Below are 17,959 nucleotides of genomic sequence, written 5' to 3'. Positions count from 1 at the left end.
GAGACTGCACTGTTTGAGTGGATTAAGGGAAACATTTCAGAGTAAATAAAATCCTGAGTCATCTGAAGGTTTCATTTGTTATTCTAACTCTCCGGTGCTAGCTTATGGGCTGCAAGGAAAAAACATCAAAGGAAAAACAAAATATTCATGCTTCCTTGGTTATGTTCTAACAAGATCAGCATATCTTTTAAGAGGGCTACAAATTTTAAAAAATAATACAAACTATCCATCTATCCTTTCCCTTTTCATGTTCTACTCTCCATTCCTTTTCCTTTGGCATTCTTCAGTCACTTCTCTGGAAAGATCCTCTCACAATATCCCTGTATCTGAAACCCAACATATACAGCTCCACCTGCCCCTTTAACACATATATACACATACAAGAGACTAATTCCATACCATTCTTCAAAATTTACTTTAATCCTATGCAGTAGTAAGCCCTTTTTTATATGTAAAAACAAGATGGAGAATCCTTTCTGAGTTTCTCATACCTACCAAAATTCTTTGCTTTATTTCTCCATTAGTGTGAGATCCTAGAAAAAAAAAAGTATGACAATATGGCATGCAGGGCTCAGAAAACAATACTGAAGTATTGTCAGTCATTTTTTTTTAGATATGCTGTTGAATCACCTATGTTTTAAATTCCTTTCAGTTTTAAAACAGAGAATGCATGGGAAAGGGCCAGCAAATTATATGAATCTTATTCTATTTGTTTCCCCCACCCTCCCCCAAAATGTTCTTGCCTTATGAGAAAAGTGTTTGCCTTACAATGTCAAGAATTCAGCCAGTTAGGTTAGAAGCCACCCTCAAATCCTGGTTCTAAATGTCCTTTTAGGATGATACATCTATAATCCCCCAAACATAGTAGCTTTAACATTTCTTGGAATTTATCAACTACAAATAGGTGAAATAAAAACAGGCATTACACCCAAAAAAAAAATCCCTATGGGGGGGGTGAGGAGCCAAGACGGTAGAGTAGAAAGATGGACATATTCTAGCTCTCCCCCCATAGCCCATGAAATACCTGTATAAAATAACTCTAAACAAATTCTAGAGCAGCAGAAGCCACAAAACAACAAAGTGAGATTTCCAGTCCAAGACAGCCTGGAAGGCCAACAGGAAAGGTCTATCACACTGGGTTCAGAGTGGAGTATAGCCCAGCCTTGGCTCTGCAGCATGGCACAGACAGGACTAGAGCAGGCTTCAGGGCACAAAATCAGCTGTGGTTCCCAGATTTCTCAACCCAAAAACACCAAAGACAGCTTCAAAGGTCAGTAAGAAAGCTCAACTGAGTGAGAGGGGAGTATCCTCTGGCCCTGGCCCCAGGGCAGCAGCAGCCATGTAGCAGCTGCATTCACTTTTTGGAGCCCTCAGGCCCAAAGGCCCTGGGGGAATTGAGTGGCTGATCTCAGTCTCAGTTCTCAGTGGTGGTCCTGGGATGGGGAAGATCACTGGCAAGGTGGAGCTGGTGGTGACTGTGGACAGAGAATCTGACTTTCAGATCCTGGGCAGATAAGAATGTTTGTGGTTACTCACAGACAAGTGCGCAGACCAAGAGAGGAGTAAGCTACTCTCCCTTGACTGTGCCACCTTGGAGGAACTGACAACATACAGGTCCCCAGAGTATACCCTCCTCTTGACAAAGGACTCAAAAGTCAAGTAACTGTCTGGGAAAATGCCCAGAAAAGGGGAAAAAAGTAAGACTATTGAAGGCTATTTTCTTGGTGAACAGATATTTTCTTCCACCCTTTCAGATGAGGAAGAACAATGCATAACATCAGAGGAAGCCCTAAAAGTCAAGGCTTCTGCTTCCCAAACATCCAAAATAAATAGGCAATGGGCTCAGGCCCTGGCAGAGCTCAAAAAGGATTTTGAAAATCAAGTAAGAGAGATGGAGGAAAAATTGGGAAGAGAAATGAGAGTGATGCAAGAAAATCATGAATAGTCAACAGCTTGCTAAAGGAGACCCAAAAAAATATTGAAGAAAATAACACCTTTAAAAATAGACTAACAACTGGCAAAAGAATTCCAAAAAGCCAATGAGGAGAAGAATGCTTTTAAAAGCAGAATCAGCCAAATGGAAAAGGAGGTTCAAAAGTTCATTGAAGAAAATAGTTCTTTAAAAATTAGAATGGAACAGATGGAGGCTAATGACTTTATGAGAAACCAAGAAATTACAAAACAAAACCAAAAGAATGAAAAAATAGAAGACAATGTGAAACATCTCACTGGAAAAACAACTAACCTGGAAAATACATCCAGGAGAGAAAACTTAAAAATTATGGGACTACCTGAAAGACATGATCAAAAAACGAGCTTAGACATCATCTTTCATGAAATTATCAAGGAAAACTGACCTGATGTTCTAGAACCAGAGAGCAAAATAAATATTCAAAGAATCCACCAATCACCTCCTAAAAGAGATCCAAAAAGATAAACTCCTAGGAATATTGCAATTCTAGAGTTCCCAGGTCAAGGACAAAATTTTGCAAGCAGCTACAAAGAAACAATTCAAGTTTTGTGGAAATACAATCAGGATAACACAAGATCTAACAGCTTCTACATTAAGAAATCAAAGGGCTTGGAATATGATATTCCAGAAGCCAAAGGAACTAGAATTAAAACCAAGAATCACCTCCCCAGCAAAACTGAGTATAATACTTCAGGGGAAAAAATAGTCATTCAATGAAATAGTGGACTTTCAAGTGTTCTTGATGAAAAGACCAGAGCTGAATAGAAAATTTGCCTTTCAAACACAAGAATGAAGAGAAGCACAAAAAGGTAAACAGGAAAGAGAAATCATAAGGGACTTACTAAAGTTGAACTGTTACATTCCTACATGGAAAGATAGTATTTGTAACTCTTGAAACTTTTCTCACTGTTTGGGTAGTTGGAGGGATCTCTCTCTCTCATACACACACACACACACACACACACACACACACACACACACACACACATATAGACAGAGAGCACAGGGTGAGTTGAATAGGAAGGGATGATATCTAAAAAACAAAATCAAGGGCTGAGAGAGGATTATGTTGGGAGGAGAAAGGGAGAAACAGAATGAAGCAAATTATCTTTCATGAAAGAGTCAAGAAAAAAGCATTTTCAATGGAGGAGAAAAGGGGGTAAGAGGAAAAAAGTGAAGCTTCCTCTCATCACATTTGCTTTAAGAAGGGAGTAAAATGCACACTCAATTTGGTATGAAAATCTATCTTACACTACAGGAAAGTAGGGGAGAAGGGAATAAGTGGGATGGGGGCAATGATAGAAGGGAGGGAAAATAGGAGGAGGGAGTAATTAGAAATAAACACTTTTGGGGAGGGATAAGGTCAAAAGAGAGAATCCGTGGGGCAGGATAGGATGGAGGGAAATATAGTCTTACACAACATGACTATTATGGAAGTCCTTTGCAAAACTACACATGTATAGCCTATATTGAATTGCTTGCCTTCTCAGTGGGGATGGAGGGGGGAGGGGGAAGGGAGAGAAGTTAGAACTCAAAGTTTTTAGGAATGAATGTTGAGAATTGTTGTTGCATGCAACTGTGAAATAAGAAATATAGGCAATTGGGTATGGAAATCTATCTTGCCCTACAAGAAAAGAGAGAAGATGGGGATAAGGGAAGGGAGGGGTATGATAGAAGGGAGGGCATATTGGGGGAAATGGTAATCAGAATGCACACCATTTTGGGGGTGGAGGGAGGGGAGAGATGGGGAGAAAATTTGGAACTCAAAATTTTGTGGAAATGAATGTTGAAAACTAAAAATAAATAAGCATAAAATAAAAAGAGCCTGAACATCATCTTCCAAGAAATTATCAAAGAAAACTGCCCTGATATTCTAGAACCAGAGTGTAAAATAGAAATGGAAAGAATTCACCCATCACCTCCTGAAAGAGATCCCAAAAGGAAAACTCCTAGGAATATTGTAGCCAAATTCCAGAGTTCCCAGGTCAAGGAAAAAATATTACAAGCAGCCAAAAAGAAACAATTCAAGTATGGTGGAAATACAATCAGGATAACACAGAATTTAGCAGCTTCTACACTAAGGGATCAAAGGGCTTGGAATATGACGTTCCAGAGCACATTTAGGGTTAGGGTTAAGGAGCTAGGATTAAAACCAAGAATCACCTACCCAGCAAAACTGAGTATAACATTTCAGGGGGAAAAAATGGAATTTCAATGAAATAGAGGATTTCCAAGCATTCTTGTTGAAAAGCCCAGAGTTGAATAGAAAATTTGACTTTCAAATACACGAATCAAGAGTAACATGAAAAGGTAAACAGGAAAGAGAAGCCTTAAGGAACTCATTAAAGTTGAACTGTTTACATTCCTACATGGAAAGATGTTATTTGTAACTCATGAGATCTTCATTATTAGGGCAGTTAGAGAGAATATATTTATGTAGGTGTGTATGGGTATGTATGTATGTGTATATCATATATGTATAGGTATGTATATGTACATGGGTGTATCAGTGTGTGTATACACACACACACACACACACACACACACATAGACAGAGGGCACAGAGTGAGCTGAATATGGAGGGAGAATACCTAAAAATATAAAATTTATCATTGAATGGAATGTACTAGGAGTAAGAGAAAGGGAGGGCTAGAATGTAGCAAATTATCTCACATAAAAGAGGGAAGAAAGAGCTTTTACAATGGAGGGGAAGAGGGGAGGAGATGAAAGGAAATAATAGAGTCTTACTCTCATGGGATTTGGCTTAGGGAGGGAATAACACACACTCAATTGAATATGGAAATCTATTTTATCCTGCAGGAAGACAGGGGGGGGAAGGGGATAGGAGAGGGAAGATAATAGAAGGGCCAGCAAATTGGGGAAAAGGATAATCAGAAGCAAACACTATTGTGGGAGGACAGGTCAAGGGAGAGAGTGGAATAAATGAAGGGCAGAATAGGGCAGAGGGAAATGTCGTTAGTCTTTTACAACATAACTATTATGGAAGTGCTTTGCATTGTTGCACATGCTTGACCTATACTGAATTGCTTGTTTTCTCAATCAGGGTAAGTGGAGAGGGAAGGAGAGAATATGTAACTCAAAGCTTTAAGAATGAATGTTAAAAATTGTTTTAGCATGCAACTGGAAATTAAGCTATACAGGTAATGGAGTATAGAAATCTATTTTGCCCTACAGGAAAATAGAGAGGAAGGCGGATGGAAGAAGGGTAGGTAATAGAAGGGAAGACAGATTGGAGGGAAGGGGTGGATGGGGTGCATACTGTCCTGGGGTGGGGGATGTGGTGAGATGGGGAGAAAATTTTGAATTCAAATTCTTGTGAAAGTGAATAAGAACTAAAAAATAAATAGACCATATACTTTTTAAAATCCCCATTTTGGAAAGATTGTTTTAAGGTAGGAATTCTTAAACTGAGGTCTGAACTTAAAAAAAAAGTGATAGCTGTTTCAATATAATTGGTTTCCCTCATAATCCTGTGTTTAAATATTCTGAGAAGGGCTACCCTAGACGAAGGAGGTCCATGACCAGAACTTAGTTTGAGGGTTGAGATACCGGTTTGGAGAATGGCAACATAACTTTGAATTGCTACTGGATCTGGAGAGATTTTTTAAAATATTGGATCAATGTCATTAATATTTTCTTTGCTTTATCAAGTAATACTAAAATTTTGTACTAATGTAACTTGTATTCCAATATTCTAGGCTCTGGGCTTATAATTTCTCTCAGACTCAGTTTCCTCATTTGTAAAATGGGAGTAATAATAGAACCTATCTCCAAGGATTGTTGTGAAGATTGTGTAAGATAACATATATAAATCACTTTTGCAAACCTTAAAGAGTTACACAAATATTATTGTATTATTGTATTTGCATGCTGTATTGTATTGTATTGTATGTTATTGTACACACAAATATGATGTATTTCAGTTCTGGGCCAGGTTCATTGTTTCAAAGGAAAAGATAGAGTTACATCGATTTTGAGAAATTACAAAGCTGCCTTACTGACCCAAAGTTTTTCATGAAAGCAATGGAACACTTACTGAGCCCTACTATGTGCAGGCACCACGCTAAGCTCTAAAGATACAAAAAAGGGAGCCGGGCATAAAATAAGTCCTTGCTCTCAAATGTCTCACATTTTCAATATTAATATTTGACTAGTGGTGTTACATAGCATTAAGGTGCAGAATAATAGGAATGCCTCCAAAGAGCCAGAGATGCTATTACAGAGAGACTCAGAACCGTCAGGGAACCTCATTGGCTAACTGTGCCAATAAGTGTGTCTAGGCCCTTCATGGGAAGATTATAAAATTCCAAACCCCATAAACTCCTCAAGTTGATTAGAGGATTCTCTTGATCAACCTCCTACACTAAGTAAAAACATAACCAACTTTTTAGGCAAAAGGAAATGCCTTGTTAATATGTAATACGTCAACTTATATCAGAGGTAAGTGTATGCATATATGTATGCATCTATATGTATACACATATATGTTCTTATATATATGTATGTATGTATATAAAACCTATCGAGTTTTTTAAAACTGGAAAACAAAACCCGTGGGCAACCCTGGAAGTTACCCAATGTAGTGTTATATAATAACCAAGAGTTGTTAGTGCTTTGGATTCATTGGATGGAACTAAAGAACAGCTGAAGTCAGTCAACAAATACGTACTAAGTACCTCCTTGTGACAAGGAGGCAAAAGACAATCCCTGCCCTCAAGGAGTTCACAGTCTCATGGAGGAGACAAAGCAAATCCATGTACTGAAAGACAAAAATATTTCTTGAGTTTACCTTATTAGGTGTTACATTTTCTATATAAGGAAGGACTATGATAATGAACTCTGAGACTTCCAAAATGTTTAATGATAATGGAATTTTGTCTTAAATATGTTGCTAGAAATTATATTCCCAGTCTACAGAGACTAGAAAAGAAACAGAGCTAAACTCCCTCTTTCCTGCAGTGAATTAACAAGCAAAACTCCTTACCGTGTAGTTTAGAAAAAAGGCAAGAGGAACTCAATACCCCACTAACCACTTTGCTGTGCTGAACTACTAGAACTTTGGTTCTTGTGGGTGGCTAATGAAGGGCAGCGGCAGAAGATGAAAATCTGATTTCTACTTTGTGGCACAGAGAAAAGGGGACTGAGCAGATGGTGGCTTTCAAGTAAGTAAGACCTAAGTGCAAGTCCAGTCTCTGACAATAAACTTCTTTGACCCCCAGGCAGAGTGCCTTCCAGGAAAAGTTGAAAAACTCCTTGATTTGGAGTCAGAGGATCTGGAGTCTAACCTTTACTCCATTACTTGTTACCCACGTAGCTTCAGTTCCTCATCTGTAAGAATGAGAGTGGGATGAGGCATCCTCAAAGATCCCTGCTAGCTCCAGGACTAAAATCCTATGGCCTTGTGATTATAAATTTAAAATGAGTCACCAATCTGTATCAGTGGAAGAGTTTTCCCAGTGGGAATTCCCTATATTTTTGAAATCATGGGAATCAAATACAACTGAGTTATGTGATTGAGGTGAATAAATGCTACATAGACAGGGACCAAAGAAAGCATATACTCCCTGTTAATCTTCATAAAGGGCAACTGGATGGCACAGTGGATAAGAATGCTAGACCTGGTATCAGGAAGACTTTCCTGAGTTCAAATCTGGCCTGAGACAACTTACTAGCTGTGTGACCCTGGATGAATCATTCAGCCCTCCTTGTCTTGGTTACCTCATCTGTAAAATGAACTAGAGAAGGAAATGGCAAACCATTCCTGTATCTTTGCCAAGAAAACCCCAAATGGGGTCATGAAGAGCTGGACATGACTAAAAACAACTGAACAACAAAATTGCTTACTAAAGATTCATTATAATGAACAAAGATCAACAAAATACCTTTTCAACAGACCAATGAGATCAAACTCAAATAGAAATAAAGGACCACTAAGCCATATCTAAGGATCCCTGTGGTCTCATATTGACTTAGAAGATCACATATTAACATTAGCCATGTTCTATTCTATTTTTTAATTACTTTGGTAAATATTTCCTATTTAGATTTTAATCTGGTTCTGGCTACACTCAAAGTGTTGTGAGCCATGATATGCCACTAGTGGTCATGTATTTGACACCTTTGCTGTAGACCATCATCACCATCTACACAAAAATAGCTGCATTATAAAGAATAAATACATTTACTGAAATGGAACTTCATATAACAACTTGGAATTCTAAAGACAGTAAGGATATGTTTATAAAGAGAAATGTGCTAAGAACTCACAAACCTGGATTTGTAGACATCACTAAAAGCTTTGCCTCCTTGACTTTGTGGCCAGTGAAAGAAAAAGGGCATTAAGGTCATCCTTAATAATCCATTCTTCTAACAGTTTTTCAGCTGGTTCTGAATTTCCTGGAATGAAGGAGTGAGGAAAGTACAGACTAATTTTATCTTGTCTCTGGTGAGAGGCTGCCAAACATAGAGAGTGATGATCCGACTACAATAGCCAAGAAGACCGGACTTTGGTTTTGTAAACATAAAAGTTGAACGTCTGTCCAGATCAACATAGAAAGAAAGAAGCAAAGATGGTAATGAGCCCTTTGAGATAGCAAAATGGGCAGGTACCATTTGAGATCTTTTGTGCTTTCATTGTCTTTGACATCAAATAAGAGTTGAGTTGTTGATTGAATCCTTGACATATATATAGTCTGTTCACTTTTACAATGTCTTATTTAAAAAACTATCTCCAGTATGTTTTCCTCATGAGAGTGGATGGGAACTTAGAATAGAACAGGATGTGGCTCTTCTCAACGCTAGTCTTCATTGGAGTACATCTTCATATTTCTCTAGGAGATGGACAGAAAATGATGGGGATGCACAGAGATGCAAAGATAACTCAAGAATGTAGGTCACCAGATTGGCTTCAGAGAGCTATCTTCCCCTCAAAGCAGCAGCTAGATTTTAAAAAATAGAACAATAGATGAGGAACACTTTCCAAAGGAAATCAATTAAAATAAAAATGTATAAGCCCACTAAAATCTATGAATGGCCAAGGCCTAAGAATCACTTGCAGTAAAAATCACTTTGAAAGCTATAAGAAACTGCATCAAATGAAGCAAAAGATCAATGGATGAAAGACGTAACCAAAAAATTCCCATAGGGTATTCCCAATAGGATTGGCATAAGGTTAATGACAAAGGACCATCCTATTTTTGGCCAGCAATGAATCCCTGCTCAAGCAACACTGAATGGTTACTTTTGGGGCCCTGACAGCTCAAAGTGAATATAAACAGTCATTGCTTTTCTTTTGGCCAGAAACAACTCTGAGGGTCTCCTCCTTCCAGTTTGATTTTTTTTAACTAAAGAGGCCATCCCTTGGCTCACTTCTTAAATAGCCCTAACAACTGAATGGGCCATTGCCTCAATCAAAGTGAGAACTCCAAAAGAGCCTAACTTAAAAAGGGCCAGGGTCTTCTACTGGATCCTGGACCGTCTGCAGTTGTCCTGATCTATATCTGACCACTGGAGGAGAAAATGAGGCTAGTGACTTTGCACAGCCCTCCCTCACTTTAATTCAATTCACTTTCAAGTCATGCCATCAACTTCCTGATATCATGGTCCTCTCTGAGAATGAAGGACAAACCACACCCAACTGGTCCCTTCATGGGTCAGTGCCAAGAGGGAAGGACTCAACTTTATCATTTGTGACTTAACAAGAGTCAATGGGAAAACATTTTTGTCCAACTCAAGAAAAAGCTTAAAGGTCACTTATGCATGACTCACTGACTGAACAAGACTGCAAGGGGAAAGGCCTAAACGCCATTTTTGTCCACCTTGGCTGTCATTCAATTTGATGACTTTACAACAGGAGAAAGAACCATAGAATACTTTTCTCCTGTTCAATGCCTGAGCCATATAAGACAATATCTCAAGGGAAGGGTCCAAAGGCTATTTTATCATAGCTCAACTTTCACCTCATTTATGACTGTCACAAAAAAAGAAAGGCCCAGAAACTCCAATCAGTTGGGTTTTCTGACTTCCCTATTCCAGGCTAAAGACAGAGATTCCTAGGTGACTCAAAACAGATGTACATTTTTACCCTAGGAACCAATAACATGAAAGCAACTGCAGCAATTCAGAAGAACAAGTAATGGGGAAGGAAGAGAGGTAGGACCTTTACCAAGTGAAGAAACTGACAAAATAAGCAAGAGCAAGAAAATGAAATAAAGAAATATTGTAGGTTAAGGACAAAATTTCTGAAGATGAGAACAGTTCTATAGTGATATGGTGCAACCCCAGATAGAGAAAAGGGATGGCATGGGATGTTGGCATTGAATACAAAACCTAAAAAAAATGAAAAAAAGTTACCTAAAAGTAATGGAACGAATGCTGTTGAAGAACTTGGAATGATAATCAGCAGCTTAGAAGAGAAACTGGACAATCTTACCAGAAGTAGTGGAATCTCTGAAAAGCAGAATGAGGAAATAAAACTTAAAAGCTCAGTAAAATACCCAGAAAACTGGGGAAGAAGAGAGCAAAAGACCACAAAACAGGAAGAAAATATGCAGTATCTCTTTTCAAAAGAAACTGACCTGGAAAATAGAAAACACAGTTTAAAAATCATTGAGTTCTTCAAAAAAGTACGATGAAACAGAATGCATAGCATATTTCAACCTGAGTGAATATAGATACAGTGCAGATAGCACTGGATCAGACAACATGGGTTCAAATCCAGCCTCCCCCACTCTTCCCCTGCTTACAAGATGTATAGCTTTCAGCAAATCTCTTGAATATTGGTATCCTTATGGATCAAATGAGGGTGCTGGAATAGAGGATCTCTAAGATCCTTACTAACTCTAAAGCTATGACCTTATGACACTGTGATCCTAGATAGAATAATACAATACAAATGACAATTCTACTTAAATTAATTTACTTATTCAGTGCCATCCCAAACTACCAAAAAATTATTTTATAAAGCTAGAAAAAATAATATCAAAATTCATCTAGAAAAACAAATGGTCCAGAATGTCAAGGGAATTAATTAAAAGAAACACTAGGGAAGGTGGCCTTGCCATACCGGATCTTAAATTGTATTATAAAGCAGCAATCATCAAAACCACTTGGTACTGGCTAAGAAATAACCTATTCAGTGGAATAGGTTAGGTGCATAAAAGACACTATATTCAATGATTATAGATATTTGATAAATCCAAGGAACCCAGCTTCTGGGATAAAATTCACCGTTTGATAAAAACTGATGGAAAAACTGCAAAATAATGTGGTAGAAATTGGGCCTAGACCAATTAAGTCCAAATGGGTACACGATCTAGGTAGAAAGACTGACACTATAAACAAACTATGGGAGCAAGGAATAGTATATTTGTCAGATTTGTGGAGAATGGAGGAATTTATGACCAAACAAGAGAGAGAGAACATTATGAAATGCAAAATGGATAACTTTGATTACATCAAATTGAAAAGGTTTTGCACAAACAAAACCAATGAAACCAAGATTGGAAGGGAAGCAGAAAACTGGGAAAGAATTTTTACAACTAGTGTCTGTGATAAAGGCCCCATTTCTAAAATATATAGAGAACTGAGTCAAATTTATAAGAATACAAGCCATTCCCCAAAGAAAACGAACAGACAGTTTTCAGAGGAAAAAACTCAAGCTATCTTTATCATATGAAAAAATGCTCTAAATCACTATCACTTAGAGAGATGCCAATCAAAACAACTCTGAAGTACCACATCACATCTATCAGATTTGCTAACATGAAAAACAGGAAAATGATAAATGTTGGAGAAGATGTGGGAGAGTTGGAACACTAATTCATTGTTGGTGGAGCTGTGAGCTGATCCAACCATTCTGGAGAGTACTTTGGAACTATGCCCAAAAGACTACAAAAATGTACATATCCTTTGACCCAGCAATACTACTTCTAGGGCTGTATCCCAAAGAAATCCTAGAAATGAGAAAAGGACCCACATGTACAAAAACATTTATAGCAGCTCCTTTGTGGTGGCCAAGAACTGGAAATTGAGGGGATATCCATCAATTGGCGAATGGCTGAACAAGTTGTGATATATGATTGCAATGGAATACTATTGTGCTACAAGAAATGGCAAACAGGTGGACTTTAGAAAAACCTGGAAAGACTTATATGAACTGATGCTGAGTGAAAGGAGCACAACCAGGAGAACATTATACACAGCAACAGCTACAGTGTGCAAGGATGGTTTTTGATAGACTTAGCCTTTCATAGCAATGCAAGGATCTAAAACATTTCCAAAGGACTCATGATGCAAAATGCCATCCACATTCAGTGAAAGAACTATGGAGCTGGAACACAGAATGAAGCAGGCTATTTTCTCTTTTGTTATGCTTTATTTTTCTCATGGTTTCTCCCATTCATTTTAATTCTTCTATGCAACATGACTAATGTGTAGAACCCATATAAGATTGCATGCCATCTTGGGGAAGAAGGGGGAGAAAATTTGGAACTTATGGAAGTGATTGTTGAAAACTGAACACAAATAAATTAATAAATTTGGGGGGGGAGAAGAAAAAGAAAAATGTTACCTACCTCCAGATAGAAAATTGATGGATTCTGTGTATAGATTGAAGCATTTTTTTCTCTTTATTTTCTTGCTTCTTTTTTTGTACAATATGGTTAATATGGAAATTTTTTCATGACTTCATATGTATAATAGATATCATATTTCTTGCCTTCTCCATGGGTGAGGGAGAAGTGGAGGAAAGGAACTGAAAATGAAAGTTAAAAATTAAATAAAATCAAACATATTTTAATATAATTAATGGCTTCCAAACATTCTTGTTGAAAAAAAAAAATAGAACTAGGTAAAATCTTTAAAATACAAATGGAAGAAATAAAATAAACTCAGAAAGATAAATAAGTGTGCGCATCATTAAAGAGTTCAATAATGAATAAATTTTTACATCTTCAGAGGTGGAAAAAATACTCTTCCTGTCAGAATCTCAAGCATAATGGTCAATGAAGAAATAGAGAAAGACAAACTCAAAGTCTCGGATGGGGCAGAGGGAGAGATGAAGGTTGAGAGAAAGAATAAAATGAGACAAGATGAAAGAAATAAAGAAATGCACTAGGAAAGAAATGGGAAGGAGAGAAAAACTTCTTGTCACAATTAGGATGCCACAGTTAGTCAAGCTTGGAGGTGAGGTTGGAGGGCATAGGAGTCTAATGAACCTCATTCTATTAGAACTAGGCAATGGGAAAGTTAATGGGAAAGAGTGTGGTATAAAATACAATTCACTAACAGGGATATGGGGAAGGGAAGTGGTTAAAGAAGGTGAAAGACTTGGAAGATGAAAAGTAATAAGCAAAACAAACCATCTACAGAGAGAGCTGATTACAAAAAAGGAGAGAGATTTGGGATCTGGGAGAAGACAAGATCAGGATCAGATGATTCCAGGCATAGATAACTAGTACTAATTTCATTCCTCTGAATGAAATCTAGGTGGCACAGTGAGTAGGAGTTGGGAAGACTCATCTTCCCAAATTCAAATCGATTTCAGACAGTTACTAGCTATGTGACCTTGGACAACTCACTTAACCTTGTTTGTCTAAGTTTCCTCATCTGTAAAATGAGCTGAAGAAGAAAATGGCAAAACACTTTATTATTTTTGCCAAGAAAACCCCAAATGGAGCCATGAAGAGGCAGACACAACTAAACAAAAATTTCATTCCTTTCCCCCACACCCACTTTTTTTTTTTCCTTGAAAGAGTAGAAAGATGAGCAAAGTAAGGAAACATTATAATAGAAGATGATGGAAAAAAACAAACCTAACATTTATAAACCTCAAATACGAATGTGATGAACTTTCTCATAAAAATAAAACAAGGTGGCAAATGGGTCAGAAAGCAATACTTAAATATGAAGAAACAGTTCAAATAAACAGAAGACATTACTTTAATATACTATGCCTCAGCTGAATGCAAAACAGGAGTGGGTATCATGACTTCAGAAAAGTCAACAGGAAAAATAGATATGGGTAATAGAGGTAAAAAGAGACACTACATGATGCTTAAAAATACTACTGCTAATGAAATAATATCAATATTAAATTTATATGTAATGAATAACATAGCATTCAAATACATAAAAGTACACTGGTATACAGCAGAAAATAATTATTAGGGATCTCAGTGTGGTCTCTTTGAGATCTAGACAAATGTAACAAAACGATAATCAAGAAAGATGTTAAGGATCTTAATACGAGAAAAATTTTATGTAATAGATCTTTGGTGATTACTAAAAGGTATATGTTTTTAAAGTTTTGAATGTCACTTTATGGAAATTAACTAGATATTAGGGTATACAAATCTTGTAAACAATGAGAAAAAGGCTGAAATATTAAATATATTCTTTACAAATAATAAAAATGTTAAATTGATAGGGAAAATTTTTAAAAAGGATTTAAAGGTAAATAGAAAGTAAATAATATCCTAAAGAATAAATACAACAAAGAACTAAACAATAGAAATAATACTATGTTAAAGAAAAAAATAACAATGAGATAACGATGGGACCAAAGAAGTCTCTAAACTCATCGCATCAAAAAAAAAAAAGAGAAGAAATCAATGAATTAAGAATGTAACAAAAAAAACCTAAAAATGCACTAATTAATAACTCAGAAGCAAAATATCCAGAAATTCTGAATATAGAAAATATCCAAAAATTGAGAAAAGAACTTCATAAATAAAACTAAGAGCAAAAAAGAACAAAATAAACGACAGTGGAATCTTGGTTTACAAATTTAATTTGTTCTGGGATTCTGTTTGTCATGAAATTTGTTCTTATTACAAAGCAAAATTTTCCCATAAGAAATAATGTAAAGTCAGATAATCCGTGCCACACACTCAAAAATATTCATATGAAAATAATTTTTTAAAAAAGAAAATAATTATTTATAATTGTAAATAACCTTTTGTCCCTAATGCACCTAAAATACAACAGCAATGATTAGTACACAACACAAACTGAAAATAAAATAAATTGACCTTCACTTTACCTTTGAGACGAGTCATGGATGGTGTGAGGGAGACAAGAGGGAAGAGGAAGAGGAGTGGTTATTACTTGGAAGGAGAATCTCCTATGAGAACATTGGAAATTTCAACATCAGAAGTGTTCTCTCATGCTACTTTCACTAAAAGTAAGACTAACACTATTGCCTTCACTTCTTTTTCATTTTTTACAATCACTTTCATGTTTTGACTCATTGATTTGTTTTCTTTACGTTTGCTTCTGACTAGGAATCTATCTAACAACACTTGTTTTTGACGTTTTTTCAGAATGTCATGTCAATGTGACATTGTATTATCGTTAAGCATCATCCCTTTCCAAATCGCTCAAGGTCTTAATCTTGCTAAAAGTTAGCATAGACAATGAAGTAATAGAAAAAAAATTCACCACCAGCTTCTTTGAGAAGGGCCTCATTTCTCAAATATATTGAGAAGTGAATAAAATTTATGAGAATAGCAGTCATTTCCCAATTGATAAATAGTCAAAGGATACGAACAGTTTTCAGATAAAGAAATAAAAGCTATCAATAGTCATATGAAAAAATGCCCTAAATCTCTATTGATTAGAAAAATGCAAATTAAAGCAACTTTGAGGTACCACCTCACACCTATCAGAAATGACAAATGCTAGAAGGGATGAAGGAAAATGGGTACATTAATGAACTGTTGGTAGAGTTCAATGAACAGTTCGGGACTATGCCCAAGGGGTTACAAAACTGCGCATACCCTTTGATCCAGCAATACCACTACTAAGTCTGTATCCCAAACAGCTCAAAGAAAAAAGAAAAGAATGTATGTGAACAACAATATTTACGGTAGTTCTTTATGTGGTAGCAAAGAACTGGAAAATGAGGGGATACTCATGACTTGGAGAATGTCTGAGCAAGTTGTGGCATACGATTGGATGGAACATTATTGTGCTATAAGAAATGGCCAGGAGAATAAGTTTCAGAAAAAAAACACAGCAATATCTATATGAACTGATGCCAAATAAAGTGAGAACTGAGTGATCATTGTGTACGGTAATAGCGATATTGTAATCGTGATCAACTGTGGAAAAACTTGGCTATTCTGATGGATTCAATGATCCCTGACAATTCCAAAGGACTCAGGATGAAAAAAATGCTATTCATCTCCAGAGAGAAGCGATGAACTCTGAGAGCAAATTGAAGTAGAAGTTTCTTGCTTTTTTTCTTTTTTTTTAAATATGGCTAATATGAAAATGTTTTACATGATTTCACATGTATAATTGATAACACATTGCTTGCCTTCTCAGTGGGTGGTAGAATAGGAAGGAGTAGAAAATCTGGAACTCCAGTTTATAAAAACTATTAAAAATAAATAGTATATATTTTAAATAAACTTTTAAAGCAAAAAGAAATGGAAACTCAATAAACCATAAGTGAGATTTCCCGTTCCCTTTCCTCAACCAAAAAACAATAAATACCAGGCCCAGATAGATTTACAAATGACCTGTACATTTAAAGAGCAACTAGCCTCTAACACTGATTTTAATCCTGTCATACTTAATGGCTATGTGACAGTGGACAAGTTAATTAACCTCTTTTAGCCTCCCTTTTTTCAATTCTGACCCCTGGAATCCATAGAGGCTCTTAAGCCTCTGATAAGTGCCACTTCTTACACTCGTGAGGCTGCTTCTGATTTGACCCTCCTGCCATTGGTAATGCCCCATTCCCCAAAATACACCAGAAAATACATTTTTTAAATTTACTTAATTGTGTGTATATCGTCTCTGTCTTCTGCCACAGAGGACTATAAGCTCCTTTAGGGAAGGGATTTCTAGAACACGCCCTAAAGTGTGAGCATAAGCTCTGGTCCTTTCTGGTGGACAACCAGAACTTGCAAAAGAACCTTCAAAACCAAAGACTTCTGATGTATCCTTTGTGCTTCCTTCTACTCCTATTATAACCCACTGGTCAGTGAACAGCAAGAACTGTCCACTTGATAGTCTCAGTAGCCCTGTAGCTTGGTAGAGGGACAGCTGTTCCACAGACTTCTTATAAAGGAGGGACAGGCTCTTCTCCTCCCTTCCATTTTGGCAGCTGCTCATACAGGGCGACAGGAACATGTATTTCTCTAGGCGAGCCTGTGACTGGATCTCAAAGACCCAGCTACCTCTTCTGCTTTGTGTTTCTTTCCCTTAACACAGGTGACTATTCATGCTGAGATGCAGGATTCCAGCCTTGACAGTTACCTCATTGACTTGAGAGGTGTGAAGTCACTGATAGGTGCAAGTGACTGGTGCTTCATGCCAGGTACTACAAAAAGAGAAGGATCAGCCCAATTCACACTCTGGCCTGACAGAAGTTACACACCTTGAAGGAGTTGCTTAGACAGTGCAGGGCTAAGGTGAAGGTGATTTTTCAGCAAAAATAGAAAATATTACGTTTTGATGTTTTAAATCTCACTCTTCTGGGAGAATAAGAGTTACACTTTACTGTCTCATGTAATATTTGTCATTATACATTTGTAGGACTTTTAAAATTTTAAGCAATTTTTTCTAAGACATGAAAAAATAAGTATTCAGTACCTGATTTACTTTGTACAGTAAGTATCTTTCTAGAACAGATCCTGATAATCTTCTCTGGGGAGCTTATAGACACAAGTCATACCAAACTTTACATCATTTTCCCCCCAAGGCTCCAGGCTGAATATCAACAAACATTTGTTAAACACTTGTTTTCATGATACCTGTGAAGACAAAATAAATAGTCTCTGTCTTCAAGGAACATACATGAAACAGCTAGATAACGTAGTGAAGTGCTGAGTCTGGAATCAGGATGACAGGTTCGAATATGACCTCAGACACTAGCTGCTTAACCTTGATAAAGTATGTTTGCCTCCATTTCCTCAATGCAAAGTGGGATTAACAATAGCCTCTACCTTGCAGGGT

The 17,959-nt window shown here is 36.9% G+C and overlaps 1 protein-coding gene across 1 annotated transcript in view; it reads right to left on the bottom strand.

The window, feature by feature from the left end:
* AKAP6 (A-kinase anchoring protein 6) overlaps positions 1-17,745 on the bottom strand; it is a 673,781-nt gene extending 656,036 nt beyond the window's left edge. The window contains exons 1-4 of the mRNA XM_072623292.1: positions 17,597-17,745; positions 15,036-15,116; positions 12,568-12,746; positions 10,346-10,441 (exon numbers count right to left, since the gene is read on the bottom strand). The gene's annotated coding sequence lies outside the window, so the exon portion shown is untranslated. The remainder of the gene's footprint in view (positions 1-10,345; positions 10,442-12,567; positions 12,747-15,035; positions 15,117-17,596) is intronic.
* Between the last annotated feature and the right edge of the window lie 214 nt (positions 17,746-17,959).

This window comes from Notamacropus eugenii, chromosome 7 (genome assembly GCF_028372415.1).
Source record: "Notamacropus eugenii isolate mMacEug1 chromosome 7, mMacEug1.pri_v2, whole genome shotgun sequence".
NCBI lineage: Eukaryota > Metazoa > Chordata > Mammalia > Diprotodontia > Macropodidae > Notamacropus > Notamacropus eugenii.
Note: the sequence above shows the minus strand (reverse complement) of the source record. Positions and strands in the feature narration are given on the sequence as shown.